The sequence below is a fragment of the Ambystoma mexicanum genome, chromosome 8 (genome assembly GCF_040938575.1).
Source record: "Ambystoma mexicanum isolate Mex_15411 chromosome 8, UKY_AmexF1_1, whole genome shotgun sequence".
Classification (NCBI taxonomy): Eukaryota; Metazoa; Chordata; class Amphibia; order Caudata; family Ambystomatidae; genus Ambystoma; species Ambystoma mexicanum.
Genome location: NC_090929.1, coordinates 1,341,746,213 through 1,341,766,703, shown reverse-complemented (window position 1 = coordinate 1,341,766,703; position 20,491 = coordinate 1,341,746,213).

The following is a 20,491-nucleotide window of genomic DNA, read 5'->3' as shown; positions in this document are numbered from 1 at the left end:
AGAGCGCTTGCCATACTTACGAACTTCCAGGCGCTTCACTTCATCTTTCATCTCAAGAGCCCTGCAATACATAAGGGAAAGGCATTATACAGAGTCCGCATATAAACGTGCCACGCATGTAAAGACTATAAAGACAAAAGGTGTCCAGAAACTCACCGCTCGTGCAGATAACGACGGTAACCATCCTCTGAATTCAAGAGGCCTGTGTTTCACCAGTGAAGGAACTGGCAATGGCACCCTGCACCAGACGCAGATGGAGAGCCCAGCATTCACCTATATAAGGTGAGCACGTTGACCTGGGGGCTCTACGAAAAAGCTGGGAAGAGAGAGAGAGAGAGAGAGGGACATTCAACAACCCAGACCATTAACCCCATATTCTTTCACCTGCAGAAACCTCACTCTTCGAGTCCGACACACAGTGCGAAGAGGTTCGACCCCAGAAGCCAATCGAGTCCTGCACATCACTTTTCGAGTCACAGACAGCTTCCTGCCAAGACCCGCATCTCCGTGGGAATCAGGTGAGCGTTACACACACCACCGTTTTTTAGCCCGTCTGTGCCATTGCAAAAGGGGACCAGCCATGTGCAAATCAGTCAGCAGCTGCCGCCACCAAAGGTAGTAGCCCAGCCCGAACTGCTAGGCCAGGTCCCCTCTGCACAGAAAAATCAAAAATTCGGGGGGGCTGGGAGGGGTGGGCACCCAGGATGTCCAAGGACAGGGTGCGCACCAACAGCCACCTGTGTGGACGTTGGGAAAAATAAAACACCTCCATGGGCTCATGGCCTGCACGGCTATGCCAATGTGGGAGAACTGCTGCTGTCTCTCTCTGTCTCCCTCTGCTGCTGCCACAGGAGGTGGTGGTGCTATAGGAGGCAGCCCACGCAAAGCCTTGGTATGGTCCTCCATGGCAGCAAGCATGCAGGTGTGGAAGGTCTAGTTCTGGAGGATTATAGTGCGGAGATCTCCATGCACCACCTGACGTGATGCCCGGATCTCCTCCCGAGTTGCCTGCATCTCAGCTGAGAGCGAACGTGTGAGCCGCTCCAGCTGCTGTTCTGTCCTCAAGTTAGTGGAAGTCTCAAGATCAACAAGTCTCCCTGGGGTGATGGAGTTCTACCCTCAGGGCTTCCCTGTGGCCCTGGGACTCTATTGATATCGATTGGCGTAGAGCCTCCAGTGCCGCCCGTCTGTCCCTGTTGGACGCCAACATGTCCTCCCTGTGTGATTGGCAAATGGAGTCTGTTGCCTGCTGTAGTTGCTCCATCTGCCTTTCAGGGGGGACAATGGAAGTAGCCACCCTCTCCATTTCTTGAGCCATCATCTCAACTGATGCTGCCTGTTGGGTTGCCATACCGTGCATGGATTGTTCCCATGTGGTATTGCCTGGTGGTGTACGGTCACCGCGTCGGCAGGCACCACACCTGTTTGGGGCAAGGCGATCTGTGCCTTGCTGTGCCGGCACTGCCTGAGGCTGCTGGACTGCGTTCCCCTTCTGATCTGCTGGCCCAGGAACAGGATCAGATGTTGTGGAGTGTGACCCTGCATCCGTAACCGCCAAAGGCGGACTTACCAAAACTGACATCCCCATAGAGGGTTCTACCCCTGGTGCAGGTGGGTTGGACAGAACAGAATCGCTGCCAGAAACACTTACCTGCGACGGCACATAGGTCTCATCATCCGAATCAGCACCTGAATAGAGGTCTGGGGAGGTGCACCCAGAGACACCCCTGGACAGAATGGTCTGCAGCAAGATTGGGTTCTCACCCACCACCACACCACGTCCCACACTGGTGCCCGGTTGTGCCTGAGATCCCTCCTGGGTCTGCACCATCTCCTCAACCTCAACAGCATCAAGTGCGTCATCCTCTGCAAAAACATGAAAGACAAAAAATGGAAACAGGCATTAGCACCATAGAACACAAATAGGTCTGACAATCTACAGAACCAGTACATGATTTACACATGTTCCACATGACTATAACTCTCCCATGCATGCACTGTCACTGAGTTGGAAGGGGAGGCAAAAGGCAGACACTGATGACACCAAGATGGAAGAGCAACACATTTGCTGCATGCTGGGTAGCACTGCCATCACACATTGGCCTGTGAGTTTCATGTCCAATACACATACATGACACATGCCATAACACAGATGTACATCCATATGTCAGTGAATGAATACTGTCAGCCATCCATGCGAGATGGACATGATGAGATGAAAAATGCTACATAGTGTGACAAAATAGGCATGAGTCACACACTGCAACACATGCAGTGTACAAAAGTACAGTGATTGCAGGCCGGTGAACACATCAATGGTTGTGCACTTCAACATGACAGGAAACAACTATCATGTTCCACATTCAAACAGGCCCCAAAAATGTATGTGATCAGGCCACTACTCAATCAGCATGAATGGTCAAACCATTCACCTAACAAGGTAACACATGTGGGCCAATGTGGGCTTCATCAATGACAGAAGCATGTCACAAATGTGACAATAGGGCTGAGGAATGCGTAGCAAAAGTGGGAGAATTGAAACAATCAGCCTGAACGAACGCTGAAAAATACAAACAATGTTGTTGCAGGATGCCACTTCAAGGGCAACTGCAGTAATGTTGCGCTAAATTACTACTGTGGGCAGAAGAGATACTGTCACACCCAAATCCAAGGCCGCTGAATGTTTTGGATGAAGCACATGGGTGACCCATACCACTCAGGCACACACACCCTCACCTGGCACTCAATCAGAACCTGTCACCCAAACAACATACACATGCATTACACACACATGCATGGGCACTCACCGGAAAATGCATCATATTCAGGTATTTCTCCCACACCTTGGATCTGTTCCTCTGTGACGAAGGCCCCAGCAACAGACTCATGTTTAGTGAGTTTGTTGTCCTCTTGTGGAGACCCACCGCCAGTCACCAGAGTAGCGGCATGATTTGAGGCCAGCTTGTTCTTTGCTCTGCGTTTCAGGTCATTCCACCGCTTGTAGCAATCATCAGCTGTGCGCCTCACAAATCCAAGGGCACTTATGCGGTCGGCGATGATCTGCCAGTGTGCCTTACGTTGACCAGTTGTGGTCTTGGACCCTGCAGTCACCAGCATTTCTTGACTATGTGCCGACACATAGGACACAAGTGCATCAAGTTCCGCCTCATTAAAGCAAGGCTTCCTTGAGGTACCGGAGTGTATAGCCGTGTCTGGGGTCTCAGGCTGTCGTGCCAGAGCACCCTTCTTCCTCTTCTTTAAAGGTGGAGCAGAGCCAGAGTGGCTTACGCCGCTCTGGTCAGTAGGGGCAGAATCACCGGTGGACTGGGTAATAGGAGTGTGGGAATGCACAATGACCATAGATCTTGATGCAGGCATTGGTTGCAGGGTAATGTTGGCAGGGGGAACATCAGTTTGATGGACCTGGACTGACACTGTCCTGACTGGGAGTCAGATCTGGGGCGATTGGAGCTGCAGCTGCCCCTGCAGCCTCCCCACCCTGCATATTTGGGGCAGAAGATGACATAGCTGCCCCAGATCGTGGCCTAGACTTGCTGACCTGGAAGTCAGCCAGGGAGTCATCCTGTGCCAGGTCAGGTGCCACAATGGGCTGGTCCAACAGAGGCTGAGCTGGGATGGTGTCAGCCACGTTTCCCTCAACCATTGGGGGGGGCATGGGTGTCCCTGATTGTTCCTCCACACATGGGGGTATAGGGGCACCCTGCAAATCCCGGCCACATCCCCTACCGCGCCCACCATGCCCACCTTTTGAAGGTCGGCCACCTTTGCCTCCCTTACCGCTTGGTCGCCTCCCAACCATGGCACTGATGTTGTTGTGCGTATGGGAGTTGCAGTAAAATATTGTCCTGGGCAATTGGGGGTCAAAGGGGTAGGATACTAGATGGAATTCGTACCCTGGTGCTCTAACAAGGCTGTCTGTGACCCCTGGGGGAAGATGACGGGTCACGCAATGCACAGGCAGCCCAAAATCAAAAATTAACGTGCACGCAACCCCTCGTAGACCACATGCATGAAAAAATGAACCTGCACTACGCTGTGGCACCAGAAAAACACAAAAATAAGCATACGCATAATACACGCAGCCTACAATGACCTCTGAAGGGGAACACGACACACGGGGCAAGAACAGTTGCTAAGTACGTGCGGAACTCACCGTCTGCCTGGAAAAAGAACGTAAAAATATGCGCGTGTGCGCGTTGGCCAAACCCCCGCCAAAAGAAGAATTGTACGCTGTCTGAGGAGACAGGACAAAAGGAGAAGTGAACTCTGTTTGAGGAAACAGACCCAACAAAAATTCAGAAAAGAGCTGTCAGAGGTAACAGGGAGTACGAACTAGAAACGCTGTGAAGTAATCGCGGGTGAACCGACAAGAAGTACAAATTTCACCCACTCGCTCACCACAAAAAGCACATACAAGGAAATGGTGTCCTACACGTAGCTTTTAAACCGGCCCACACGTACACATCAGATACGTGTACGCGGGCACTTTCCTCCAATTACACGCGATGACACTCGGACGTGCAGTTTTTCCATGTGTGCTCTGTCATCACGTGCTATGAGGAAACCGCCGTGCGCGTAATGTAACTTACGCGCTTACGCGCTAAGGGCCATTAGTCCAATGAAATTGCGTGCGTGTGCTGACGTGCTTACGCGCTAAGGCCCTTTCCTCGAATTACACGCTGACGTGCAATTTTTTCATGCGCCAAATCACTCCGTATGAAGCTGGCCACGCGAAAACACACGGAAGACCACGCTCCTGCCCAATAGGCCGAATTTCTGTCCCCCAGAGCCCCGAGCACGCTCCCACCTGCCATCTGCTGCTGCCTGACTTCCTGCTGCCCACGTGCCCTGCCATTTGCTGCCTGCACGTCAGCCAGGGGTGTAGTTGTTGTGACCACCCCTGCTGGAACCGAAGACTCCCGACTGGGATTCCATTGCTCCACAGCCCAGCCCCAGGACCCAGTTGCCCACCCACTCCTGCCTCTGGGGTTGCCATGTCCAGCACAACACGATCTGGCAACACTGGCAACCCCCGGCCAGAGAGGCAGAGGGCTACCAGCTTCACTGCCACCAAAGTTGGTTTCCTGGTGGATCAAGTCCTGGGGCAGTATGATGCCCTCTTTGGATGTTCGCGTGCCGACAATGAAGGATGGACCAGGATCTGGATGGACATCGTGACTGCCATCAACGCGGAGGGGGTGGCAGTCCGCGACTTACATCATGTCAAGAAGCGCTGGGAGGACTTCAGGTCCAGGACCCTCAACAAGGCCCGGCGCCTCGCTAAGGCAGCGGATGTCAAGGGGCACCGGGGACAGCTGTCGAACCATCAAATGAGGGTCCTGGAATGCATATGCCCAGCGCTCTACATCCAGATCCTTGAGAGGCAGATCCATCTGGCGTCGAGCGGTAAGTGTACATGCATGTTGATAGTACGCTGTGCGTGTCGTGGTGTGCCAGTAGTGGGCAGGTTGCACATCTGTTTATGTAGGGCCATGTAGGGATGTGTATGAACATGGGCGTGAGGCTGCCACATGTGAGTCCTCTCAGTTGTGAGAAACATTGATGGTGTATGTGTTGGTAAGCATGCTGGGCAAATGCAGGTGTGGGAGCACTCATGTTCGAATTTCTGTGTATGTACATTGGCATTGTTGTGGCATTGTTGGTGGTTCATAATGCATGTATCTGCACTGTACACATGTGCTGTATGTGTATCTGACAAGTGGGCAACTGTGATGCAACATGGATGCACGTGACATTGATATGTAGAAGGATGAATGGCAGATGTGACATGTATGGCGATCTCATCACTACAACAGTTGGAGGAGATGTAGACATGCATGTAAGTGTGGTGGCGTGTGTGCATGTCTAGTGCACTCCTTGTGTTTCATGTGATATCAGGCTCACCTTTGGCTGTTCATGCTGTTGTATGTGTATGGATGGTGCTGCCTGGTGCAATATTGCTGTTGAAATGTTCATGTGTGTGAGTTAAAATGACATGTGTGTCATGGAGTTTGATGCTGTGTCTGAAGTTAAACATTGCCACTCATGTGCAACTGTCATGTGTGTATCAGTCCATTGTACAGTGCCTTGATGCCTGTGTTTTATCTCTCCCTGTCTGCAGCGTCAACTAAAGAAGAGGGCGGAGAGGGTGCTGTGGAGCACAGCGGCAGGGATCGTCCCGCCAGCCGGAGACGCAAGGCCCGGCTCCCCTACCAGATTGTCATCTCGTCGGAGAGTGAGGAGTCTGGTGCCGCATCCCAGGCCGCAGCTGCCGAGGGTAGGTCCAAGAGGCGGAGGTTGGAGGTGGACTCCTTGGCAGCAGAAGGGGCAGATGAGACCCCACTTGGTCCGCCAGAGGAAGATGGCATGAATTCATCCAGGTTGGTGGGGGGTTTGGTGGAGGAGGAGGCCGTGGAAGGGACACACACGGGGTCTGGAGGTGGGGATTCCACTGGTGCTAGTGGTGCAGTGCAGGACCAGGGACAGGAGGCAGCACAGGCCACCGCGGAGGTGCCTGCGTGCAATCTTGTCTCTGATCCTGTCACTGCATCATCTGGCACCAGCAGGGATGCCTACGTCCAGACACGTTTTCAGGGATGGGATGAGCGCTCAACTACTGGCCTTCCTCTCCCTGTGGACGTGGCTATCCGGGACCGTGTTGAGCCTGTCCTGGCCGGGATAGCCTTGCGTCAACGTGGCATGCGCGGTGACATGCAGTCTTTTCATGAAGAGACTGCACGTCATCTCGGGTGCCTCTTTGACTGCGTTGACCTGCTGGGACGGGTCACCAGTGCTGGATTCCTCCGTGTGCTGGACCTCCTTGCGACCCCCTCCTCACCTGAACCCCCTATGCACCAGTCGTCCTCCATGCCATCTTCCCACCCATGTATCACCTGGGTACCCTGTGGAGCTGCCTCTGACCCTGCGGCCAGGCTGGTGGAGGACACATCCCTGCCACAGTTGGGAGTCAGACATGCAGCAGGGGTGGCCACCTCAACAACTGCACCCCAGCCGGAGGAGGATGTGCAGGCAGCAAGAGCCAGGGCACAGGCAGAGGCACAGCAGCAGCAGCAACAAGATGGGAGCCATCATGGCTCGGGGCCTTCGACATCGGAGGGGCAGGCATCGGCCAGATGGCAGGAGGACCAAGGACTGGAAGTGTCTTCCATGTGGCAGCGGTTAGGCCATGCTATAGATGCGGAGCGGCAGCGAGCAGAAGAGGCACGGCTCACGATGGTCAGGGCAGAGAACTCCATGCGGAGGGCCCTGAGGCGGGCCGAGTGCCTTGAGGCAATTCGCAGGGAGTTGGAGGAGAACATGTCGTCATCCTTGCGAACCCTCAGGGCCATGGAAGAGGACCGCCTCCAGGACATTGAGCAGGAGTTCGATGATTCCCTGGGCCGGGACATCTAAAAGTGAGCCATCGGACTACCCCGCTGCCCTTGTAAATAGTTTTTAGAGTTAGGTTTCCTTTTCGTTTTCCTTTTATTTGTGGTCAATGGACAATGCCACACAAATGTGTATATAGTTATATTTTTAGGTAGTTTGTTAGGGTGGTTTCATTTGTTTACTTGGGATCATGGACCCTTTTCATCCTTGGACAATGGATTGTATATAGTTTCATCATGTAATCATTTTTTTTTTTTTTTTTGCATTATGGACAGGGAGCAATGGATTTATTTTTTCCGGACAATGGATTGTAAATAGTTGGACTATGGATCGATTTCTCTTTTTTGTTTATTATGAACATGAAGCAATGGAGATTTTTTTTTACATTTCCTTTGGATTTGCGTTGTTGGAGGGTGAATTTGGACTGTTTTTCTTTCTAATTTGTTTGGATTGGTTATCATTTTCATTTAATCATCTTTTTCACATGCTTTTCATTTCATGTTTCATATTTTGGTATGCTTTCATTCAATTTTTGATTTTATGTACATAATACATTTTCATTTTTTAGTTCCATGTGTGGGATTCGTCATTGGGTTGATGCATGTGAAAATGTGGGTTTACACAAGCAATGCCAACCAGTGTATGTGTGTGAAGGACATGTGTTGATGTACATAGTTGACTTTTGGTTTGTGTCATGAGATCGGCATTTCACTGCTGGGCGGTGGGGGTGCAGGGGGACATGAGTGGGGCCTGCTGGCAGGTGCCCCTCAGTGCTGGGGGGTGGGGGTGCAGGGGGACATGAGTGGGGGCCTGCTGGCATGTGCCCCACAGTGCTGGGGGGTGGGGGTGCAGGGGGACATGAGTGGGGGCCTGCTGGCAAGTGCCCCTCAGTGCTGGGGGGTGGGGGTGCAGGGGGACATGAGTGGGGGCCTGCTGGCAGGTGCCCCTCAGTGCTGGGGTTTGGGGGTGCAAGGGGACATGAGTTGGTGATCAGTAGTGCAAGGTGACATGTGTCTTGGCTGGGGGGCATGCCCATGGTGGATGGGCTGCCTGCGGGACATGACCAGGGGTGCAGGGTAGTCCCCTGTGGTGTGTGCTGCCTGCAGGGGCTGTGGAGGGTATAGAGGGAACACCTGGGAGGACCCACACTGTCAATTCACGTGTAGGACTCCCCGCGCACCCACGAAATTCACATACCCGCTCTGACAGCAAAATCACGTGTGAAACTTCCTGCGCACCCCAGGAATACACGTACCCGGCTCCAATCGCGTGTGAGACTTCCTGCGAACCCCAGGAATACACGTACCCAACTCGCACAGGGCCAATTGCGTGTGAAACTTCCCACACACCCCCGAAATACACGTACCCTGCTCCTATCGCGTGTGAGACTTCCCGCGAACCCCAGTAATGCACGTACCCTACTCGCACAGGGCCAATCGTGTGTGAAACTTCCTGCGCACCCCTGAAATACACGTATCCCGCTCTGACAGCAAAATTGCATGTGAAACTTCCTGCGCTCCCCAGGAATACCCGTACCCGGCTCCAAGCGCGTGTGAGACTTCCTGCGAACCCCCGAAATACACGTACCCCACTCGCACAGGCCCTTTCGCGTGTGAAACGTCCCACGAACCCCAGTAATACACGTACCCCACTCGCACAGGGCCAATCGCGTGTGAAACTTCCCGCGCACCCCCGAAATACACGTACCTTGCTCCAATTGCGTGTGAAACTTCCTGTGAACCACAGTAATACACGTACCCAATTCGCACAGGGCCAATCTCGTGTGAAACTTCCTACACACCCCTGAAAATACACGTACCCTGCTCCAATCACGTGTGAAAATTCCCGCGAACCCCAGTAATACACGTACCCCACTCGCACAGGGCCAATCGCGTGTGAAACGTCCCACGCACACCCGAAATACATGTTCCCTGCTCCAATCGCGTGTGAGACTTCCCGCGAACCCCAGTAATACAGGTACCCCACTCGCACAGGGCCTATCGTGTGTGAAACTTCCCGCAAACCCTAGTAATACACGTTCCCCGCTTGCCGTGCTGGTACAGGGCTAGTGCAGCCCTTTGCACTGGATTGGGGATTTTGATGGCTTTTCCCTGCGTGAGGGGCGTTTTTGGGGGCATAACTGGCGCTGCTGCAGGATCGCTGCGCCACTGTGCGCCACGGCTGGTTTTGGTAGCTAAAATCCATTAATACGCTGTGCGCGGAAATGGATTTTAGCGCACGCGGCTGGTGCAGAGATTCGCACGCGCACACTGTGCACCAGCCGCGTGAGCCACTTGTGCGCGAATTTCTATGAATTACCACCTAAATACCTTAGAAAATTCTATCTCCGACACAGCTGGTTTGGAGACAATATTAAAATGATCTTTAAACTTTAGAGTAATGCTTAAACGTAATCTTGCGCAGTGTGTTTTGGTGAGCCTGAGACTGCCCAGGCTCTTTCTTCTGCTGCCTTACCTGTTACCTGGAGTCTGTCTACCATTAATGCTACTGCTTCCAGGAGGAAGTAGTTCAAAACCCCCAACACACGCGGAGCGCGCGGTGTGCGCAGTGTGTTTTGGTGTTCTGGTGTGGAGGGGAGGGTGAGGGGCAGGTTGCTCTTCATCGATGGAAGAAACTCTGTCCTACCACCGTGGGAAAGCTGACATCAACCGTCTGCCCCCCCCCACACTAGACTGCAGCTGCGGCGCTGGAATTCCGTGGCGGTTCACAACTGCACTGAAGTATTGGCCACATCTCGTGTAAGTACTAAACGAACTCTCTCTAACGACACTGTCACAAAACCTGTAAAAGACTTCCATGCGTGTCTCACTGGAGTTCACGCAGATGCAGGCCTACTTTCGATTCAGCCGATTCAGCCGTGCCTTAAGAACCACACGGCGAAGAAAAACACCCTTCTGCCTCTAACTTCATCACTGGTTTCCAAGCCTTCATCTGCAGACATGCCTTCGTTTGCCCACCCTCACCCAAAGCATTTTTCATCGCCTGGTACCCTGCCCACCCCTCTCCCTTGCTCTCCACTATACAATTCTGTGGAGGGTACCAAAGACCCCTCATTGCGAGTGTTGTTACCGTGTCTGGAGAAGGAGGGGGGGTGTGAGGGGAAGGAGGCCGGCGGTCACGAAGACTGCTTCACGGCCGAAAACACGGCAGAAAACCCGGGACCGCCTTACCCCGCTTACCTTGGGCCATGTGGCTTGGCTTGAGGGGCTGTCGGGGCTGTCGGGGTCGCTCTTGACGAGTGCAGCCCTGTGGCCAGATCTGTGGACGTGGACGGGGCTGCTCCCCGTTGATGTTCGCCTGCCTCTGCCCCTGCCTCTGCCTTGGAGGAGTCCACGTCTGACTTGGCAGCGGATGCTGAGGGGGGTGGAGTCTGGAGTGGAGTCCCGTGTGTTTGCACCTATGTCGGATGTGTGCAACACGGAGCGGGAAGCTGTGTCCACTCCCAGTGCTCCCTGTATGAGTTTGAATACACTTTACTCACCACCCTCTATATTGCATCATGCCGGAAACCTTCCTACAATTACCTTGCCTAAACTAATGGTATAAGCTTGGCGTGCCCACACAGTGAAAAACTGTGAAAATACTGATAAATTCGAGGGCGGACTAGACCTAAATCGGTCAGAGACTTCTGAGTCACGAATGTGCCCCCCACACTGTACACCCTTTAAAGCAGTTTCGAAAGCTTGTGCCCAAACTGACTTAGAGCTTGGCAATGCTGAGAAAAACTGCGAAATGGAAGAGGAGGTATTTCATCCCCTGGCCACGCTCCCACATCCCTTAAGCACACCACATGAAGGATGCGCCTCTCCGGCACCCATGAACAACAGGAGAGACTCACTTGAAGTGGTAAATAAAATCTTACAGGGAATTTCACAAATAAACCGAGCCCGCAACCTCGCACTAGAAGAGTCAGCCCTCCAGCTGGTCGAGAAAAACAGTGGACACCCTCAGTGCCCATTCACGATGCACAATTATTGGCAGACAGGACCACCCTATACCAAAACTCGATGCTCACTCTAAATAACACACCGCCTCACCAAGAAAAATCTGTGGGTCCGGCTTCACCCAGTTTATCTTGCTCTCAAGCACGGGCCCCTCAAAGGCATGACACTTTGCAAACGCGACCAATTAACTCTAGAAGTGTAAAACACATGAGTCCACAAAATGGCGTGGCAAGCGATTCTTCCCCTTCCAGTTCGTCCTCGCCTGAGACCCGCTCTTCTGTTTCTTCACTCATAGAACGTGATTATCCAAAAGTCAATAGATCTAAAGCTCAACTACACAAAAAAGATCGCTGCTCAAACGTTAGGCTCGACGCGACTTGCATAAAAGATCTTCAATCAGTATTAATGTCATCTACTGGAATTTCGATTGCCCCCTTTCTAAAGCTCTATGAGCAATGAATGATAATGTGAAGGACCTGTCAACGTTAGTGGCGCTTATGAACTCGAAACTAATTAACACCGAAAAATATTTGAACGCTGAAAAAAGGGAAAACGAGACTATAAAAGCCAAAACAACCTCGGCCTTGCAAACACTAACAGATCAGAAAGAAAACAACAAACTGGACAGAAAACTCCTGGCTGAGATCGCCAAAGAAGCACTAAGCGCGCTAAAACACCAACAGGTCTTACATCAGGATACGAATCAACAAGCGAGACTGGAGCCCCAAGGCCACCATAAAAACTACAATGGGCAATTGTTCACTGACCTCCCTGTCCCCATATCTGCCAGCAACCTTCATAAGGACACTGTAGCTCAGAGGCCGCAAATCACTAGTGTCTTCCATGTGGCAGCGGTTAGGCCATGCTATAGATGCGGAGCGGCAGCGAGCAGAAGAGGCACGGCTCACGATGGTCAGGGCAGAGAACTCCATGCGGAGGGCCCTGAGGCGGGCCGAGTGCCTTGAGGCAATTCGCAGGGAGTTGGAGGAGAACATGTCGTCATCCTTGCGAACCCTCAGGGCCATGGAAGAGGACCGCCTCCAGGACATTGAGCAGGAGTTCGATGATTCCCTGGGCCGGGACATCTAAAAGTGAGCCATCGGACTACCCCGCTGCCCTTGTAAATAGTTTTTAGAGTTAGGTTTCCTTTTCGTTTTCCTTTTATTTGTGGTCAATGGACAATGCCACACAAATGTGTATATAGTTATATTTTTAGGTAGTTTGTTAGGGTGGTTTCATTTGTTTACTTGGGATCATGGACCCTTTTCATCCTTGGACAATGGATTGTATATAGTTTCATCATGTAATCATTTTTTTTTTTTTTTTTGCATTATGGACAGGGAGCAATGGATTTATTTTTTCCGGACAATGGATTGTAAATAGTTGGACTATGGATCGATTTCTCTTTTTTGTTTATTATGAACATGAAGCAATGGAGATTTTTTTTTACATTTCCTTTGGATTTGCGTTGTTGGAGGGTGAATTTGGACTGTTTTTCTTTCTAATTTGTTTGGATTGGTTATCATTTTCATTTAATCATCTTTTTCACATGCTTTTCATTTCATGTTTCATATTTTGGTATGCTTTCATTCAATTTTTGATTTTATGTACATAATACATTTTCATTTTTTAGTTCCATGTGTGGGATTCGTCATTGGGTTGATGCATGTGAAAATGTGGGTTTACACAAGCAATGCCAACCAGTGTATGTGTGTGAAGGACATGTGTTGATGTACATAGTTGACTTTTGGTTTGTGTCATGAGATCGGCATTTCACTGCTGGGCGGTGGGGGTGCAGGGGGACATGAGTGGGGCCTGCTGGCAGGTGCCCCTCAGTGCTGGGGGGTGGGGGTGCAGGGGGACATGAGTGGGGGCCTGCTGGCATGTGCCCCACAGTGCTGGGGGGTGGGGGTGCAGGGGGACATGAGTGGGGGCCTGCTGGCAAGTGCCCCTCAGTGCTGGGGGGTGGGGGTGCAGGGGGACATGAGTGGGGGCCTGCTGGCAGGTGCCCCTCAGTGCTGGGGTTTGGGGGTGCAAGGGGACATGAGTTGGTGATCAGTAGTGCAAGGTGACATGTGTCTTGGCTGGGGGGCATGCCCATGGTGGATGGGCTGCCTGCGGGACATGACCAGGGGTGCAGGGTAGTCCCCTGTGGTGTGTGCTGCCTGCAGGGGCTGTGGAGGGTATAGAGGGAACACCTGGGAGGACCCACACTGTCAATTCACGTGTAGGACTCCCCGCGCACCCACGAAATTCACATACCCGCTCTGACAGCAAAATCACGTGTGAAACTTCCTGCGCACCCCAGGAATACACGTACCCGGCTCCAATCGCGTGTGAGACTTCCTGCGAACCCCAGGAATACACGTACCCAACTCGCACAGGGCCAATTGCGTGTGAAACTTCCCACACACCCCCGAAATACACGTACCCTGCTCCTATCGCGTGTGAGACTTCCCGCGAACCCCAGTAATGCACGTACCCTACTCGCACAGGGCCAATCGTGTGTGAAACTTCCTGCGCACCCCTGAAATACACGTATCCCGCTCTGACAGCAAAATTGCATGTGAAACTTCCTGCGCTCCCCAGGAATACCCGTACCCGGCTCCAAGCGCGTGTGAGACTTCCTGCGAACCCCCGAAATACACGTACCCCACTCGCACAGGCCCTTTCGCGTGTGAAACGTCCCACGAACCCCAGTAATACACGTACCCCACTCGCACAGGGCCAATCGCGTGTGAAACTTCCCGCGCACCCCCGAAATACACGTACCTTGCTCCAATTGCGTGTGAAACTTCCTGTGAACCACAGTAATACACGTACCCAATTCGCACAGGGCCAATCTCGTGTGAAACTTCCTACACACCCCTGAAAATACACGTACCCTGCTCCAATCACGTGTGAAAATTCCCGCGAACCCCAGTAATACACGTACCCCACTCGCACAGGGCCAATCGCGTGTGAAACGTCCCACGCACACCCGAAATACATGTTCCCTGCTCCAATCGCGTGTGAGACTTCCCGCGAACCCCAGTAATACAGGTACCCCACTCGCACAGGGCCTATCGTGTGTGAAACTTCCCGCAAACCCTAGTAATACACGTTCCCCGCTTGCCGTGCTGGTACAGGGCTAGTGCAGCCCTTTGCACTGGATTGGGGATTTTGATGGCTTTTCCCTGCGTGAGGGGCGTTTTTGGGGGCATAACTGGCGCTGCTGCAGGATCGCTGCGCCACTGTGCGCCACGGCTGGTTTTGGTAGCTAAAATCCATTAATACGCTGTGCGCGGAAATGGATTTTAGCGCACGCGGCTGGTGCAGAGATTCGCACGCGCACACTGTGCACCAGCCGCGTGAGCCACTTGTGCGCGAATTTCTATGAATTACCACCTAAATACCTTAGAAAATTCTATCTCCGACACAGCTGGTTTGGAGACAATATTAAAATGATCTTTAAACTTTAGAGTAATGCTTAAACGTAATCTTGCGCAGTGTGTTTTGGTGAGCCTGAGACTGCCCAGGCTCTTTCTTCTGCTGCCTTACCTGTTACCTGGAGTCTGTCTACCATTAATGCTACTGCTTCCAGGAGGAAGTAGTTCAAAACCCCCAACACACGCGGAGCGCGCGGTGTGCGCAGTGTGTTTTGGTGTTCTGGTGTGGAGGGGAGGGTGAGGGGCAGGTTGCTCTTCATCGATGGAAGAAACTCTGTCCTACCACCGTGGGAAAGCTGACATCAACCGTCTGCCCCCCCCCACACTAGACTGCAGCTGCGGCGCTGGAATTCCGTGGCGGTTCACAACTGCACTGAAGTATTGGCCACATCTCGTGTAAGTACTAAACGAACTCTCTCTAACGACACTGTCACAAAACCTGTAAAAGACTTCCATGCGTGTCTCACTGGAGTTCACGCAGATGCAGGCCTACTTTCGATTCAGCCGATTCAGCCGTGCCTTAAGAACCACACGGCGAAGAAAAACACCCTTCTGCCTCTAACTTCATCACTGGTTTCCAAGCCTTCATCTGCAGACATGCCTTCGTTTGCCCACCCTCACCCAAAGCATTTTTCATCGCCTGGTACCCTGCCCACCCCTCTCCCTTGCTCTCCACTATACAATTCTGTGGAGGGTACCAAAGACCCCTCATTGCGAGTGTTGTTACCGTGTCTGGAGAAGGAGGGGGGGTGTGAGGGGAAGGAGGCCGGCGGTCACGAAGACTGCTTCACGGCCGAAAACACGGCAGAAAACCCGGGACCGCCTTACCCCGCTTACCTTGGGCCATGTGGCTTGGCTTGAGGGGCTGTCGGGGCTGTCGGGGTCGCTCTTGACGAGTGCAGCCCTGTGGCCAGATCTGTGGACGTGGACGGGGCTGCTCCCCGTTGATGTTCGCCTGCCTCTGCCCCTGCCTCTGCCTTGGAGGAGTCCACGTCTGACTTGGCAGCGGATGCTGAGGGGGGTGGAGTCTGGAGTGGAGTCCCGTGTGTTTGCACCTATGTCGGATGTGTGCAACACGGAGCGGGAAGCTGTGTCCACTCCCAGTGCTCCCTGTATGAGTTTGAATACACTTTACTCACCACCCTCTATATTGCATCATGCCGGAAACCTTCCTACAATTACCTTGCCTAAACTAATGGTATAAGCTTGGCGTGCCCACACAGTGAAAAACTGTGAAAATACTGATAAATTCGAGGGCGGACTAGACCTAAATCGGTCAGAGACTTCTGAGTCACGAATGTGCCCCCCACACTGTACACCCTTTAAAGCAGTTTCGAAAGCTTGTGCCCAAACTGACTTAGAGCTTGGCAATGCTGAGAAAAACTGCGAAATGGAAGAGGAGGTATTTCATCCCCTGGCCACGCTCCCACATCCCTTAAGCACACCACATGAAGGATGCGCCTCTCCGGCACCCATGAACAACAGGAGAGACTCACTTGAAGTGGTAAATAAAATCTTACAGGGAATTTCACAAATAAACCGAGCCCGCAACCTCGCACTAGAAGAGTCAGCCCTCCAGCTGGTCGAGAAAAACAGTGGACACCCTCAGTGCCCATTCACGATGCACAATTATTGGCAGACAGGACCACCCTATACCAAAACTCGATGCTCACTCTAAATAACACACCGCCTCACCAAGAAAAATCTGTGGGTCCGGCTTCACCCAGTTTATCTTGCTCTCAAGCACGGGCCCCTCAAAGGCATGACACTTTGCAAACGCGACCAATTAACTCTAGAAGTGTAAAACACATGAGTCCACAAAATGGCGTGGCAAGCGATTCTTCCCCTTCCAGTTCGTCCTCGCCTGAGACCCGCTCTTCTGTTTCTTCACTCATAGAACGTGATTATCCAAAAGTCAATAGATCTAAAGCTCAACTACACAAAAAAGATCGCTGCTCAAACGTTAGGCTCGACGCGACTTGCATAAAAGATCTTCAATCAGTATTAATGTCATCTACTGGAATTTCGATTGCCCCCTTTCTAAAGCTCTATGAGCAATGAATGATAATGTGAAGGACCTGTCAACGTTAGTGGCGCTTATGAACTCGAAACTAATTAACACCGAAAAATATTTGAACGCTGAAAAAAGGGAAAACGAGACTATAAAAGCCAAAACAACCTCGGCCTTGCAAACACTAACAGATCAGAAAGAAAACAACAAACTGGACAGAAAACTCCTGGCTGAGATCGCCAAAGAAGCACTAAGCGCGCTAAAACACCAACAGGTCTTACATCAGGATACGAATCAACAAGCGAGACTGGAGCCCCAAGGCCACCATAAAAACTACAATGGGCAATTGTTCACTGACCTCCCTGTCCCCATATCTGCCAGCAACCTTCATAAGGACACTGTAGCTCAGAGGCCGCAAATCACTATAGAAGCCCTGGGAACTACAAAGCTCTCTGGCGAGCCAACAGAAGTTCTAAAAACAACAGCACAAAACGCTGACTGTTTGGTCCCAAACAAACCGACCAGCTCCACGGGGAGTTTGATCGACTCAGCACCTGCAATCTGGTGTAATCAGGGTCCAACACCTGACATCACAAAATCCTTGCTGGAGGTCCCTGCCCTCGGTCTAGAAAAACCGACCGACGACGTATTCGAACAAACAAACTTTGCTAGTGTCTTGGAAAGTAGCAAGAGCTCACACAACCCTGCGACGCTGGACCCACAAACACCCTCGACATCAGCATCTACATCGGACACGGGTGTCCCTTGTGTGTCCGGGGTATCCTCAATTCCACAAACAGATGAGCCAAAAAGTCAAATATTTGACATATTTAAAGGAACCACATCTCAGAAATCAGGCCCAAGGGCCTCCAAACCAGGACAGACAAAAAAAACAAAAAATCTAAAAACTAAAAACCAGAGACTTGGAAATAACTCAAGAAAATTTCTCTGGAACCTAAAAACTGTCAACGTCACTGTTAACAACACTCTCACAGATGAGCGAGGCCCTGCACCGAAAAAAGATCTTCCCACTGACAATGCAACGGTAAAGAGTAAGATCCCGACATTGTCTTCTGAACCTGCAGACGAAACTTCTATTGACCTCACTAATCTCTCTGTGTATGAGGACCTGGATTCCGAGATCTTAGCTGCTGACACGGGAGTAGATGTCCAGGCAGTTGCCCCTGAATCCCAAAAAAAACCAAACGATGAATACGATCTGGAAATCATCCAACTACCAACTGGAGCCTCAAGAATATGTACTTTACCTGAAATGTCCACTGTACAGGAGATGCAGAATGCCGTCCCTGTGAGTCCTACTTTCAAAACTTTGGAGGACAGACGAAAAGCTCTTGTGCATTTGCAGCCAACTTCTAAACTGATGACGAAAAGGGCTCTAGATCTGGAAGAGGGCCTAAGAAATTATGGCGCCCCAAAAGGAAAAACTTATGACAGGCCTGATCCTAACAAAGAGAACAAAACTAGATCAAGACCGGCCCGACATGAGACCAAGGATTTAGGTCATGGCTTAGACCTAAATGAATGGCGCCAAACAAACAGGATGGACAAAGGACGCAGCGAAAAAGGCTTATCACTTCACAAAGCCTGGTTGTAACGCATAGAAAATGGCGACAATCTCATCTTAAATCGAACAAACGTTCTATGCCTATTTCAGCATGTGCTATCTCTTAGAATGATTCGTTCCGACGACATCAAGACCGTAGAATTTAAGAACGAGGATCAAAATGATAAAGTCATCCTCCATTTTAGATCTAGAATCGTCCTGAATATTGTCACGGATGCTGCATCTGCACTCATGTCCATGGGCTACGACATTTCAGAAGTGTCTGAGAATGCCAAAACGGATCATACGACAGAAACTCATAAATCTAAACCGGATAATGTACATTAAGAACTGTCTTCTGCAAATAGAGACTCCGAAATCACTTCGTACCATAACTCAGAAATACTTAGTGAGAGTGAATTACACCTTGGACCCGACAATAAGAAAATGCAATCATCCTGTAGTCTCACTGGGAATGACTTAGGAAAACTCTCAAAAGACGACAACATCAAGATCACTATCAAAGGTACTGGTGCCACTGAACAAAGTTGTGGTGACTCAAAAACCCTTAAAAACTCAAGCGTTGATCAAAAAGACTGGTCCTGGCTGGCGGAAGCGCTATGCAGATCCTCAAGAAGATAATGCCATGTGGTAGAGGAGCAACTGGAGTTCAGGATTGGATCCTGGAACACCAGGGGCTTCTCCCACCTCCTTGAAGATCCCTGGCCGGATGAGCTTGATGTGGTCTGTCTCCAGGAAACATGGCTAACTACCTGTCAGACCGTGGACACCTATGAAGTGGCATTTAATCCGGCCTCCAAAAAAACCAGAGGAAGACCCATGGCAGGCCTGCTGACACTTGTCAAAAAAAGTTCTGAATGCCGTATTATAAACACTTCAAATCTGTCCCCATTTATTCAAGTAACAACAATAGCTTCGGCAGGGCCTAAACCGGACAATGTGATTCATTTCCATCTATTGAATCTATATTGGAACCACACTCAGGCCGGCACAATTCCCTTTATAGATCAAGTCTCATCAATAATTGACGACCTAATGCTTAAAAATGAGTCACACACCATAATTATATGCAGAGACTTGAACATCAACTGCATGGACATAAGACGGAAAAACAACGAAGTCCTTAATGCACCGAATAACATGGCCGCAAAATGGATGGTGGAAATGGAAGCCAGAGACCTGGCAATGCTTAACGGAAACACCGCCGGCGACATACCTGCCGAACCAACATGGAGACGACTCGCACAAAAATCTATCTTGGATTACTTTTTCGTCTCAGAAAAGATCCAACAATCAACTCTGTCTTTTGTAGTAAAGCAGATGACTCAAAGCGATCATGAGATGATAATTCTAACCACCTGACAAATGCTGGAATCACCGGATCTTGGTAGAGCCTAACCGAGTGAGGCTCTCACTCCACCCTGACGAAGTCGCCAAAATCTCAGAGACATTTATCAAGACTGACCTTGGAGTGGAATATGTCCACCTTCTCAAACTGTTTATGGAAAAAAAACATGGATCGAGAAACCCTGTATTCGCAAACAAACACAAATTTGACGTAGAGGTTATGAGGAGAAAGAGAGAACTTCGCACAACTATCAGACACATAAAATTCAGAGACCCCACAACTTTTTTGCAAGGAAAACATGCTGCAAAACAGAATTACAAAAACTGGATTCGATCTCACAAGGCTCTAATGCTCCAAAACGATGCTGAACTGGTGTTGCAAAAGATGAGAAACAAAAACTCATCTGAATTTTGGAGCTTAATTAACAACGAAGGCGCTCCTCAAAGTGCACTGATGACAAACATGGTTTCAGAAGCAGGGTGGACCTCACATTTTGAAAATCTGTACAGCAAAAAAGGGAAATGGTTGTCCCCGATGACATAAAATCTAACAAAATGGGACCTCACTTTCCCCAAAGCGGATTTACTTCAAATTATTAAGAATGTTAGCGCCTCAAGGTGTCATGCGATGAAGTATTGGTTGCTTGACAAATACCCTCCTTGGTTCCCTCCTCCTCACCTGTACTGAGTTCTTCTGAGGAACTGTCTGTGTTTATGGCTCTCCTTTCTCTCCAGAGGTCCAGTC